The following is a 12,855-nucleotide window of genomic DNA, read 5'->3' as shown; positions in this document are numbered from 1 at the left end:
TCTTAGTGCATGTGTTGAAATTGTTGTATCTAAAAATATCTTAAAACAACAAAGTTGTGGCGTCGTCAATTTGTACCACTCTAAATAATTTTGGCGAGTGCTGAAGACGATTTCAAACCAGAAATCGAGAACCTTAAAATAGCACGATGCTTGTTAAGTCCTTCCAAACGTATTTTAATTCGAATTCAAGCCAATTACATCATTTGAATATTGATGTTTTTGAATGTTTCCGGTCCCATATCTTTTCAATATGCCTATCTATCGTATATCTATACATATACATATACATATGTATATATCTATCTAATTCTATAAAATTATGTTGTCGTTCGTGTCTTAAAACAACTAAACCCCGTTTTCTAATCTTACTGGGAACTCTTAATCTTACTAGTCCTGAATTTCCTGAGTCAACACATTTGTATTTAATCTAATATAACACCTATCGCTTACCAATGTATCAATGTCTTAAATTTTATATCTGTAGTTAGTTCTACATATATTCGCTTCGATTTTATTATTGTCCAAAATTACTATCGATATTGATTTCTACTGCTATAAAAGTATGTTTAACAACAAAACAGTGTGTTTCGATAACGTAAAGCTCTATGCTTGGAAAACGTAGGCTTCTCTACTCAAACGTTTAGATAGACAGCTTCTTCAACGTTGAACTATAAATTAACTGAAACCAGTAAACGAAAATGCACGGAAAAGAGGTCGCGGCAACGAAATCGACTCTCATTAAAGTTCGACTTGACCGATCGACTATAAACGCCGGAAACGAATCACAATAAGCCGAGTTGTGCAAGCATCGACCAAATCAACAACGAAGCAATCGAATCGAGACCAGTTTTCTGTCGATGAAAGGCCAGATTTTCCATCTGGAATCTGTTTGTGTTGCACTCATCGCGACATTGCTAAATCGTCTCACGTAAGTAACGCGCAATGGCGCGCTTAAAGCCACGTAGTTTATTAAAATACAATATCGTTTTTACGACGAATATTAAGTTCGATCTCAATTTTTGGATCAATTTCAATGAGGAAGATAACACGAACATTTTTTAATGTTTGACAAAGGTTTAGGGAGGCAAAGTTTTATTAACCCTTTGCACTCGAGGCCTTTTTTTCTGATATCTATCAGCAACTCGAGATGTTTCTTAGCATTCTATTGCCATGAATTCTAAGCTATCTAGATTTGAGAAAACGGTTCTAGCTTCAAAGAAATTAAACGTAAAGAAACATTAGGTATTGTATATTTGCTGCGTGAAACCTAATGGCGACTGAGAGTCACCTCTCGAGTGCAAAGGGTCAACTAATCCTAAAAATTTCGTTAATCTACCTTGTAATCAAAAGAATAATTTTCTCCACGAAACGTCAACACTAATAAACCCCGAGCGAATTATTTTTCCGACCCAAGCTAATTTTTTAAAACAAGTTCTAATCAACGACAGAATTAGATTACACGACACGATAAGTTTGTTTCGCATCGCGAGCAAGTTTGCGGTCCGTGGAACTATCGCAGCCGAGACAATTACAAGTATTTACGCCCCTTGGAATCCGTTTTTAAGACGAAACGTAATTTTCAATCCCTGGAAATTACAGACATTACGCGGAGCCGACTTCTTTTGTTTTTTGTTTTATTTTTATTTGCGCAGGTAAAACCACACGCTCTACGTTTCGTGTCTCGGAACGCGACTACGGCCAACGCAATCTTGCTTTCCAAGCTAACGAGTCAACGTCCTCCATTTTCACACGGCGGGGGTAAACGTTTCGCGAATCTTCGGAAAACACGCCCAAGCGTATCCTTCGCTGTCGCAATATTATAAACAACGTAACTCCCAAATAGCCTGTAACAGCCAGTGACGATATTATTTAATTACATTTTTAAATGTCACTTTTTCTTATTAAAGTTCAATAATTGACGTCATTTGAATTGCGAATAATCCTTTGTGTATTAAAGTATAATAATTGACGTCATTTTGAATGAGCGAGCAAAAATGTGTTCAGAGAATAACAGTGGATGCAAAATAAAACGAGTAATTCGGTCGTTTGTTAATTTTGTACGATTTTCGATTATTAATTTTAAAAACTGCGTTCACGTTAACGTTTTGCAATCACCGGTGGTCTACGAATGCACCGATACCGTGTTCTATTAATATGTAATATTCAAATTTGTTCGGGATATATCTAATCTCCTCTTATTAACATACAAGAGCAAGGAAAGTCAAGCAGAAAACTTGTGGATGGTAATTTATTTAGTCGACGATATTCCAATTCTTTTTCGTGGAGTGTACTTCAGGTATGCAAAGAAATAACTAAAAAAACAGAAGTATTTACACGAGCAAAAGAATGTAAGGAAAGACATAAACATACTGAGATGGTATCTATCTATACGCGCTATTTTGTGGAGACTCCAAATCGATGCAAATTACGAATTATGAGTAACATTATGAGTAAACGTGATACAACGTGAAACATCGAGGGGAAAAAAAACGGAGTTGTTATCTACTAAATGAATTTCTGCAAGTTTTCCGTGTTTCTTTTATCTATATGTTTAATGAACAACAGCTAAAGAAACAACGAGTTCAACCGGACACTGATTTTGATTATGTAATATTTACTTCACCTTCACCTTCACCAGCTCGCAAATGCCAACCTTACGAGATTATATATTAAGAAGTTAGAACAATTTCCTTGTAGCAATTAGGTCGAATGACATTTAGTCGTACCATGGTATTGAAAATGCAACTTATTGTTAGATATACAAATTCCCGGCTATATTTATTTATTTATTTCGTATCGCAGCGAAACGAAGGGGAATGTTGTCTACTCTTGACTAAAGTCCTGACATTTAATCCAAGACCCTCTTGGTCCTCAATAATAAATAAAAATTAACCTCATTATAAAACACTCCCGATGGCTCCTAGAGTTTCTACAACCATCACTCCCTCAATCTTCATTTACGAATACAAAACAGCATCAATCTTTCTTTTAAAATTATTTCACACGTTCAGATCGCCTAGAATAATTCTATTCATCGCCTCTTGGACCTCAATAATAACCAAAAATTAATCCGTTGCAAACCCAGCTATGTGAACCTGGCACTCAACTTTTCAAAAATTAATTTTGCTTTTATAGAAAATGATAGTATTTCGTTTGTACTTGATTGCACCACCAATAATTTTCGTTTGTACCTTCGTTGATTAATAAATAAAAAAAATTTTCTTAAATGGCCAGCACCCGACATTGATTGTAAATAAATTTTCAAGATTTTCAAAATCTGTTCTTTCCCCGTTTTTTTAGAATCGTTTGTACCCGTTTGTACCGCTTTCCGTTTCGTTCGTACTTCAATAGTTTAAATTTCACCAAGATTTTAAAAATCTCAATGTCGGGCGCTGGCCATTTAAAAAATTTTTTTTATTTATTAATTGACGAAGGTACAATCTATTAACGGTACGATCAAGTACAAACGAAATCCTATCATTTTCCATAAAAAAAAAAGTAATTTTTGAAAAGTCGGGTGCCAGGTTCATATAGCTTGCAAACCTTCATAATCACTCCTACATCCATCGTTCCCTCAATTTTCCTCGACAAATACAAAGCAGCATCGATCTTTCTTTTAAACGTCTTCCACGCTATCAAATTCTCTCTTCGACGCTCTTCAGGCTCGAAACGACACGTTTACATCCGAAGACGAACACGTGCGAAACCCTGATTCGCCTTCGACCGTGTTAAAGACGCCCGGTGCTTAAATAACCATTATTTCGACGTTTTAATATTCAGCCGGCATTAACATCGATTAAAGGAAAATGCAGTCTCATGGAGGGAACGAATGATCGACACGCGAAACGTTCGATCGTTTCGTCAACGGCGCAGAGTCGAACGACAGCAGCAACGCGGTATTATCGGTCGGGATTTCCTACGAGGCCCTTGCGATGCAAGAGGAACCAAACCAGCGGCCATTGTCCCCGATCGAGGCTCGATCGGAGATAGTCAGGTATGTGACTCGAGGGGAAAAAGGAAACGACCGTCCAGCTGGAACTCGGGCGCACTCGTGCAAGGCGATTCACAACAAAGAATAAAGAAAACTAGGCGCACCTGTTGCCGCGTCGGATGCTCCACGATTTCTCGAAATAACGCGCGCGCCAGAAACGATTCACGAGAAACGAGGCCAATATACGTTCGTTTGTCAAAATGTTCGTCGTCGATCTAATTCGATGGTTAGAATGGAACAAATATTAGAAATGAAATAATCGTGGGAAACGGGGACAATGTACGTTCCTTCGTTAAAATGTTCATCTATATATTAAACGTGGAAATGAATTCTGTGCCTTTCTAAGGTTAACCTACCATTTATTTGTAAAGAAAGTTAGTTGGTATACTAAAGCGCACACTCGTGTGCTCGAGTTTAACTTAATTCTCCATTCTTGCAATCCCTTACGTTATCTCATTTGTCTATTTACATTATACAGGGCGAGTCGCGTAAACCGTTACAAGCTGTTACCTGAGAAACTACTGGCGATATCGACCAAATTTCTTTTCTAAATGGAATGCCATATAAATTTTTGTTGTTTCGAACAGTGCTTTTAGGAAGATTGTCTTCATATTCTGTATAGTTTATGAAATACAACAAGAAATGTCGTTTGCTGAAATTCGTGTCATTTGTGCTCCAAGTAGACAAACTATGTTATCAGACGTGTGTGTTAATTGAATTAAAAGAATTAATATGTCGATATTACCGATAATTTTTCAGAACGCGTATTTTTATTTGAAACTATAGTTATAAAGTATTGAATGTGAAGGCACTGAACTAATTTCTACGCCTAATAAAAGAGATGTAGACAAGCAGGATCCAACAAGCTCCCACGGCTTCGGTTGTTGCGGTAATACCGTCCGAGACTTCCGGGTCTGAGCAGAGTGCTCGTAGAAATGGTTTCCAACATTTAACCGTTGCGGTTATCCTATGATTATACACTGATGCTCGGGCCCGTGATAGGGAAGCATGCGGGAAACCTTTTCCAAAGGGATTCCCCAAAAAAATCGAAAAGTGTTATTGGTGGAATGATTTCAGGTATTATAGCCGAAGAGAAGCGGATATGCGACGACTGAACTAACTCGTTCAAGTTTGTAATTATTCTCTAGTTTGCCAATTTGTCGCTATTAATGCAATTTGTAATTATATACAGCTTTTCGACGAACAAAGATCTTTTATCATGTCAATTCACCGAGACGAAAGAGACACGCGTTCGTTTACAAAAGTGTAAATTTTGTTGACTAACCAAGGTCCCAAATAATCACAACTCCATAATTGTCAATTTCGAATTAAATGTGAAATTAGTTGAACTTATTATAAATCAAAACCTATGTTTCTTAAAATAACAGCGTTAGTATTCTAATCACGTCATGTATCGGTATTATTAATTTCTCTTTTGTATTTTGTAACTGACTAAAGAAAATTAAATGAAATGAAAAGAGAAATTAATGTTGTATTTTTAGATATTTGCATCTTTCTAGTCTGACATCAAATCATCCAATGTGTCTGTATATTTCTACCTAACGACGCGCGGTAAAAACATTGTAGAAGTACAATTATAGTAGGTACGTATCTCGGAATAAATATCTCAATCGCAACAGCGCGAGTTGAAAGTACGAGGTTCGCCAGTTATACGACCTACAATCCTTCCACTCCTTACTCAGATCCCGCATGAACTATTCGATTTAGAAGTAACGATATAAAAAAGAAGAATTGATTACGCGAGGCGTCAAGAAACGAGGAAAAAGAATCGAGCGATGTTTGAGTAGAAAGTTCAGACAGGAAGCAATTAATCAAAAAGAATGTTAAAAGTGAATATTGCTTGTTATGGCGAGTCAACGATTGTAAAAGTAGCAAAACAGACATTATTTAAATTCACAATTTAATTAACGTAAATTTAGTTTGTGTATACAAATTCGACTGTACTTTGTTTTGGCCCTCTTCAATAATGTATACGTATTTTTGATCACGTATAAGACGTAAAAAATAATAATAAAGAAAACGGTAAGTGAATTCTGTGCCGCTGTACTCAACCGTTTACAAGTACAGTTTAAGTAAAAATATTTATGATACATTTTGTTACGTTAAATTACCATCCTTCTAAGTTCTCAACCTGATTTCCATTACTATAAATCTATATACATGTAAATCTCATGCGCAATATTTTGCTTATTATAATTCTTCTATAATTATTATAACTACTCGTTATAATAATATCGATACTTGCAATTTGTTACGAGAAGAATAATAAGTAGACTGCGGATATTTATGCATTTATAGGAAATTTGAATGTGGAAGAAACTACAAAATGCAAACAATATGCAACAATGTAAAAAAGATTGAAAGTAATTCCTATTTAGGTTCAATTTTTGTAGGCACGTTCGCCAAGATTTTATTTTGGCGTAAAGATCTGCACTCTAATAATAAGCAAAATTTCTAACCTATTATGCTTCGTATATGTAGACAAATTGTAATAGAAAGTAATGAATTCATTTCAACACCTAATATATGTACACCCTTGTAACGTACGAGGGAGGATTAAAAGTTTCACGGTGTTTCTTCATAAATAAATGGTAAAACCTTAGAAAGGCCCAGAATGAATATCTATACCTAATCTAATGAACAAAATACCGAACATATAGCGCAGGAGAAAATTCAAACAATGCTCGTTTTGCTATTCTTACGGTTGTTAATCAGAGATGGAGTCCATGGCGCCAGATAATCTCGATGGCAAAGCTGGAGGTAATGGACGACCTTTCGAGGGCGCGACGCTCCGCCCCCACCGGATAATTCGAGAAACAATGGCAGCCAAAGACATGCAGAGGCATTGCGCACGGTAACAGCGAGCCTCGCGAGACTGACAGTGCTCAGGGAACTTTCGCTAAAGTTGAATGAAGTATCGATGCTTTCGAATATCGCGACCTCGCTGATACGACAAACGCGAAGGTAGCGATCCGTTCGATATCGATTTGAAAAGAATCGAAAGAACGCGAGCTAATAGTGACGATTCAAACGAATCGAACGGTTCGTCGTATGGAATAGAGTTTTCGAAGAAAAACTTATCATGCGTGAATCATTCCGCACGAGAAATACTTTATATCATACAGGTCTCTTCTAGAAGCTTTATTCGAGTACTCCAAAGCCAGAGTCGAACAAAATTTATTTACCAAGTCAAGGTTTACCGAGGTCAACCTTATCGACGTGCCCTAGCAGCATTGCCTGGACGAAATGCGAATGTTTACTTTTCTAACCTTATTCTTTGACATTCCTAACGTATCTGAGTCACGCTTTTATATGAAATAAAAGTTATTTCACAATTGATATTTATCATTAGTTTTTCATTTGATCTACAAACTGGCCATCTATTTATTTCGATACTCGGTATCGATCCGTCAACACGATCGCGTCTCAAGGTGACGTCCAATGTTTTCAGATCAGAGATGGGCGAAATGAAATGAAAATTACAATCTAAATTATCCGATCGAATGGTACTTTATATAGAACGAGTGGAGTAGCACCGAGTAACTTTTCAGTGAAATGAATTCAACTACGATTCTGCCCGTCTCGGACCTCTCACATAAAATCGCGAACGAGAAAGGAGCGACGCGAAACCGCGAATCGTTTCGCGCAAATTCCGTGTTCCTCCGTTTACTCGAAACTCGCGATGATTACCTTGTTTTGTAGCACGTCGATGAGCACGTACACCAACAGCGTGATTTCCTCTTCGTCAGAGCCGAGAGCATTACCCTGGAGACCGGCCGTCGCCACGTAAAGGGCAACCAGGTGAGTCGGTCCCCTCGCTCCCGTGGTCTGCATCTTTGCCAGGGTTACTTCGTTCCTCTCGTTCCGTTCTTGCACTGCTTATTCCCACTGTTGGATCAACGTACACCTGAACCGAAAACCTGTCGAAGGAGGTTCACACTTCACGCCGAACACGGACGGAACGGACGTTGCCGTGTCCTGGGTATGCGGTGGCAAAAAAAAAAGCTCAATCTTCGGCCCTTTTTCTCACCTGAACCGATCACACTACGCTAACTTCACAGACTGTCGGTATCCTGGCGCGACATATCGCTTACTGAACGCGATATTTGAGGTTATGGATCGATCGATAACCGTTGGATCGCGTGTCGATTGATGCACACGTACGTACGCGCGCCACGTTTGCGCAGGTATCGCACGATAACTCCGCGAACGTTCAGCACCCGCGAGTAAAAAATCGTTTCTCCGCGGCTCTGTCTTCGTCGATGAGACCGCCGTCGCGAGTGGCAAAGTTTCGTGCAACACTGGCGAACAACCGGCCGACCGTTGCTCGCACACGTCGTTGTTGCCTCACCTGGCGACTGCGCGTCGAACCCGGTCACTCGTTAGTAGAGAGGACCCTTCTCGCTCGCTCCCATTGCCCGTGTGCTTCCTTCCCGCACGACCGACTCGCGCGCACTGGTGGGAGTGTGGGACGGGGACCGAGCACATGCGCGCGCACCGTGCGCGACCAGGTGGGGGAACGTCACGGGAAAAAACGCGGAAACCCGACGATAACGGCACGGCAGAGATGGGCAAAATTCTTATCTAGATAAAATTAAATTAACAACATGGCTTAGTTGTACGGACGTTAATATTTTGTATGCTTATCTTATCTAGATAAATATTTTTGAAGGAGAGAAACGTCGACTTTTCGTTCGTTACCTATCGAACAGAAGTTGGAATACAAGTTATGAATCGATAGTATAGAAATTAGAAAAGAATATATCTTAAATGAGCAGATACTCGTCAAAGTAATTGTACAATCGATCAAATGTGAATTAAACGTCGTACTTGTAGCTATTTATCTTTTATTCGAGTAAAACGTTGCCCATCGCTGCGACACGGGAACGGATTTGAATTTGAGGAATTTCTTGATAGACGTTGATGTTCATCGTACGTCGTCGTCGTTGATTTCGGTGAAAACACAACGCAGCCAGGTTAAAGAGGCGAAGGGAAAGGCAGGTCGAAGCCGGCGACGCACTAGCCAGGTGCGCAGACATTCCACTCGCTTGCGGTACGCTTACCCCGCCACCCGACCGACGATTATTTTCCACCTGGAGCGCCACGTTTACCTCTTCATGGCGGACCCCTACCATTCGATATATATCGAACGGGTGAAACGATAGTCCCCGTATGAATGAGTTTCGAAAAGCTACACGAACGCGTGTAACTTCCGTAGTTACACAGGGATATCGTAAACAGCAAAATTTGTTGACAAATTTAATATTATTTCACTTTGATACCGAGTCCTGAAGATGTTACCAAACGAACAACAATCATCGATGTAATTTTGGCATTCTTCTGAAAAGGGAGGTTTCATTTTGTTGAAGTCTTTTAGTGGAGATCTACGTCATTTACTTATTTCTTAATATTCTCAATCTCATAAAAAGATCGCAACGTAAACAAAGGTTTGTTTAAGAATGCAAAATTTGAAACCGTCAAATTTCATTTGTTAGTTCGATTATGGTTACTGTACGCTCGTATACACCTATACAGGAACGTCTCTAAAACAGTATGTTTGTCGTTGAAATACTAGAAAGGGGAGAGCACTCGTAAATAATTTAAAGAAAAAAAAAAAAACAATTAGGTATTGGGAACTTACGTAAGTCGTAGCGTTAGTGTGTGTGTGTGAAACAGGTTGTTGGTACAAGAACCAGAGTAGGCAATATAAAATAAAAAGAAAATCGATTAATTTCTCGAGAGATATATTTTTTATTTAACTTGGGCAGTAAAATGCTATCGTAAAACGTTTCACCAGACTCTGCATGGGAATTCCGCGAATGTGCAAACATAAGTTTGCGAACACGTTCACTTCAAGCTGCAAACAAAGAATGTCGTACTTTTGTTAAAAAAATTACGACGTTGCTGGAATAAACAATCAAGTATATACGTACATTGGTATCTGACATCGCCCACGACAGTAGATTCTAGATGGTCGTAGATGTAAAATGACGATAAGAATAATGGTAATAATACCAGCAACCGTCTAAGAGACATTTCGAATGTCTGTTCCCACGAAATAAGATTTTTCTTTCTAACTTGGAAACTCTTTTTTTCTTATTTTGACAAGTACCAGGTGTACAAAAAGTTCGAATAATCAGTTCCAGCACACCCTATATAGCTGGTCGACGTTAGAAGGTAGATTTTCAAGTGGAGTACAGGAAAATGGCGACTACCTTGCGCACTCCCTCTGAGCATAAGGAGTCTCTAACAGCTTGTAAAAGATCACAGGTACGTACCGTCGCCTGTGCCCCCGTTTCGGTGCTCCCTCCATAACATGATCACGGCCTTGATAGCGTGCGTGCACGAGTACGTCTTACTCCAGTGTTAACGTTTTTTTCGCGACCGGTCAGCTTTTTAAAATCGCGCTGTCGGCATGCAATATTTAACAGTGATAGAAAATTATGCTTCGAGGGCATTTGGGGTATAGACATCAATGGATTAAATATATTTGGCATTGAATCTAAATAAGAATGAAATCATGATAAGAGGAACAGGAGTATTAACAGTTTCAGTATGTTACAAAATTACGAACTCGAGGAACACGTAACTTACATATTGGGGCAAGTGTATACTGCTCAATGACGAAGTGTTATCAAAATAGCAATATATGAAAAATTATTTAAGTATACATATCATAGAATATGGAAAAGAAAGAAATATAGTCTCTTCAGAAGGTATAATTTTTCCTTCTCAATTTATAAATTCAAAGCGGATTGAACGTGTTAATATTCTTGTTTAATCAATATTGCAGACGCAATCGAATTGAAGAGGGCTGAGATCACAGCTAGAAACGTATTGTAGTGGTATGTCTATGCTTCAATGACGTTAAACAGCGCACGAATGCGTTGTTTTTTCAAGGAATTAACATTGTCTAATTTTGCATTGTAGATCGTGAGCAGTGTTTAGTTGCTCTATACTAGAGTAAACTCTGGAGAGGAACGCTTCGAAAGAAAGTTGGAAACCTCTGTTTACCTTGGTCGTGGCTTCCTGTATCGGAAAACCATTTCGAGAACCGGTCAGAAAAATTCAAAACGTGTCCGCCGTGGATAACACGGATTCCTATAGTCTCCGTTAAATCGACTTTGGAAGGATAGCGAAGGAAAGCCGACGAGCAGCAGGTTGGCACGATCAGTGGCCAGGGTGGGGAAACTGGAGAACGAGAAGAGCTATGTATAGACAGAGAGGCAGTAAAACGAGCAACGAAGTGGGAAAGCGATCGTCGTCGGATTTGGTTGGAATATCCGTGAAGCGAAATGCTTAGCGCAACGTAAAAGCGACGGGTCTCGTGACAGGGAGACCGGATTGGTCGGTCACCTGTTGTCTGCCAACCGTGATTGGTCGGCGTCGACGGCGCGTAGCGGCTGCCAGAGGAGGACAAGTGCATCCTCGCTGGTCTACGATGGAACAAGATCGAGAATGGACATTATAAGGATGCCGATTTCGTGTACCTACCGCATATATATATGCTACATTATTTGTCCTTCCACGTCATCGGGTCAGCCGCCAGCGATTATGAAATACATGTTTACCGGTTTTACAGATTCCTTGATCAACGTCGTAACCGCGAAATATTAATATCGGAGAGCAATTATTTCCACGCTTTTGGCTTACAATGTCTGTTAACTGATATGGTCATCGTTTGCTCTTTTTTTCTACAGCATGCATATTTATCGACTATATCTTAGAATATTATTTGCATTTCTGACTACGCTGAGTATACCAAGGTGCGAGGCACAATGCAAAAACGGACGCGCAACGAGTATTGTTGCTTCTACAATTACTGAAATAAAAATTTAAACAAAATTTAACTAATGTATTCGTTACTCGAGATTCTTATCTAGAAATTTCGCTCACCTCTGGTCAAACATGAACGTGCACGCGTTGAATGAAATACGCGTCACGATTAATGACGAATGCTGAATGAAGCCATGAATGCGTGATAAGGTATCGTGAAATTAGGGAGGTAAGAAACGTGATTTTGAAACAGGTGTACGAAGAACTGGCCGAAGCAACGACGAGAATCACGCGAGACCAAAGTCACAGCGTTGAGAGCAAAGTCTGCAACGACGATGGAAGGAAAGCCGGTTTACGATATCGGACTCTGAACCTTCCGTGTCATATCGATCCTGCCCGAGCAAACGTTGCTATAAAATAGACACGAATTCTAAGTATCGCATGCATGCATAATTGACGTTTTATCATAGACTACTCTCGCTTTTTTTTTTTTTTGTACGCGACAGAAATATGATCGCGGCTGAATATGTATCTGCTGTACATCGTTATTTCGAGGAGTAGCATGTTGAAAAGATTATGGTGAAATTATATCTTCGCCGGGATAAGCAAACGAAGTGACCAAATCTGAACAAACAATTTTGAGTACGCATTCGAACTAAAGAGTTTGACGATGGAACATCACGTGGCTACACGTGAATGTTTCAAACGAACTTGAGAAACAATGTACAGCATGCGGAGGATTACATTCGTAATAATATTTGGAAATACGAGTCTTGCGGGGATCGAGGGAAAGACCATCGTGCGTAATCGACCTCAGCATACCAAACAAGCGATTCGGCTGACGATGCAAGGTCGCCTGGAAACATACAAAACAAGTGACGTCACAGGGTGTTTCGTTAACGCTTGGACTCTCGAGGGGTCAACAAACAATTAGTAAATATCCTTGAGAATCTCGCGACATACGTTTTTCGTAGTTAAGTTCCGCTCGAAATTACCAGATACATACCATCCCCTTTAACAAAATATAAATTTACATTGCTTGAGATTTCTAAATACGTACCATCCAC

The 12,855-nt window shown here is 39.3% G+C and overlaps 1 long non-coding RNA gene across 2 annotated transcripts; it reads right to left on the bottom strand.

Annotated features, from left to right (window-relative positions):
• Positions 1 to 9,330: 9,330 nt before the first annotated feature.
• Positions 9,331 to 11,816, bottom strand: LOC128889349 (uncharacterized). Of its 2 annotated transcripts, none has more exons than XR_008460427.1 (3): positions 11,027 to 11,816; positions 9,946 to 10,514; positions 9,331 to 9,869 (listed from the first exon to the last, which is right to left on the bottom strand). It is a non-coding gene; the product is annotated as an uncharacterized LOC128889349 (long non-coding RNA). The 2 variants fall into 2 exon arrangements; XR_008460426.1 differs by having other exon boundaries at positions 9,946 to 10,419.
• Between the last annotated feature and the right edge of the window lie 1,039 nt (positions 11,817 to 12,855).

The sequence above is a fragment of the Hylaeus anthracinus genome, unplaced genomic scaffold (assembly GCF_026225885.1).
Source record: "Hylaeus anthracinus isolate JK02 unplaced genomic scaffold, UHH_iyHylAnth1.0_haploid 11997, whole genome shotgun sequence".
Lineage (NCBI taxonomy): Eukaryota > Metazoa > Arthropoda > Insecta > Hymenoptera > Colletidae > Hylaeus > Hylaeus anthracinus.
The sequence above is the reverse complement of the archived record's forward strand: the minus strand, read 5'-3'. Positions and strand labels throughout refer to the sequence as shown.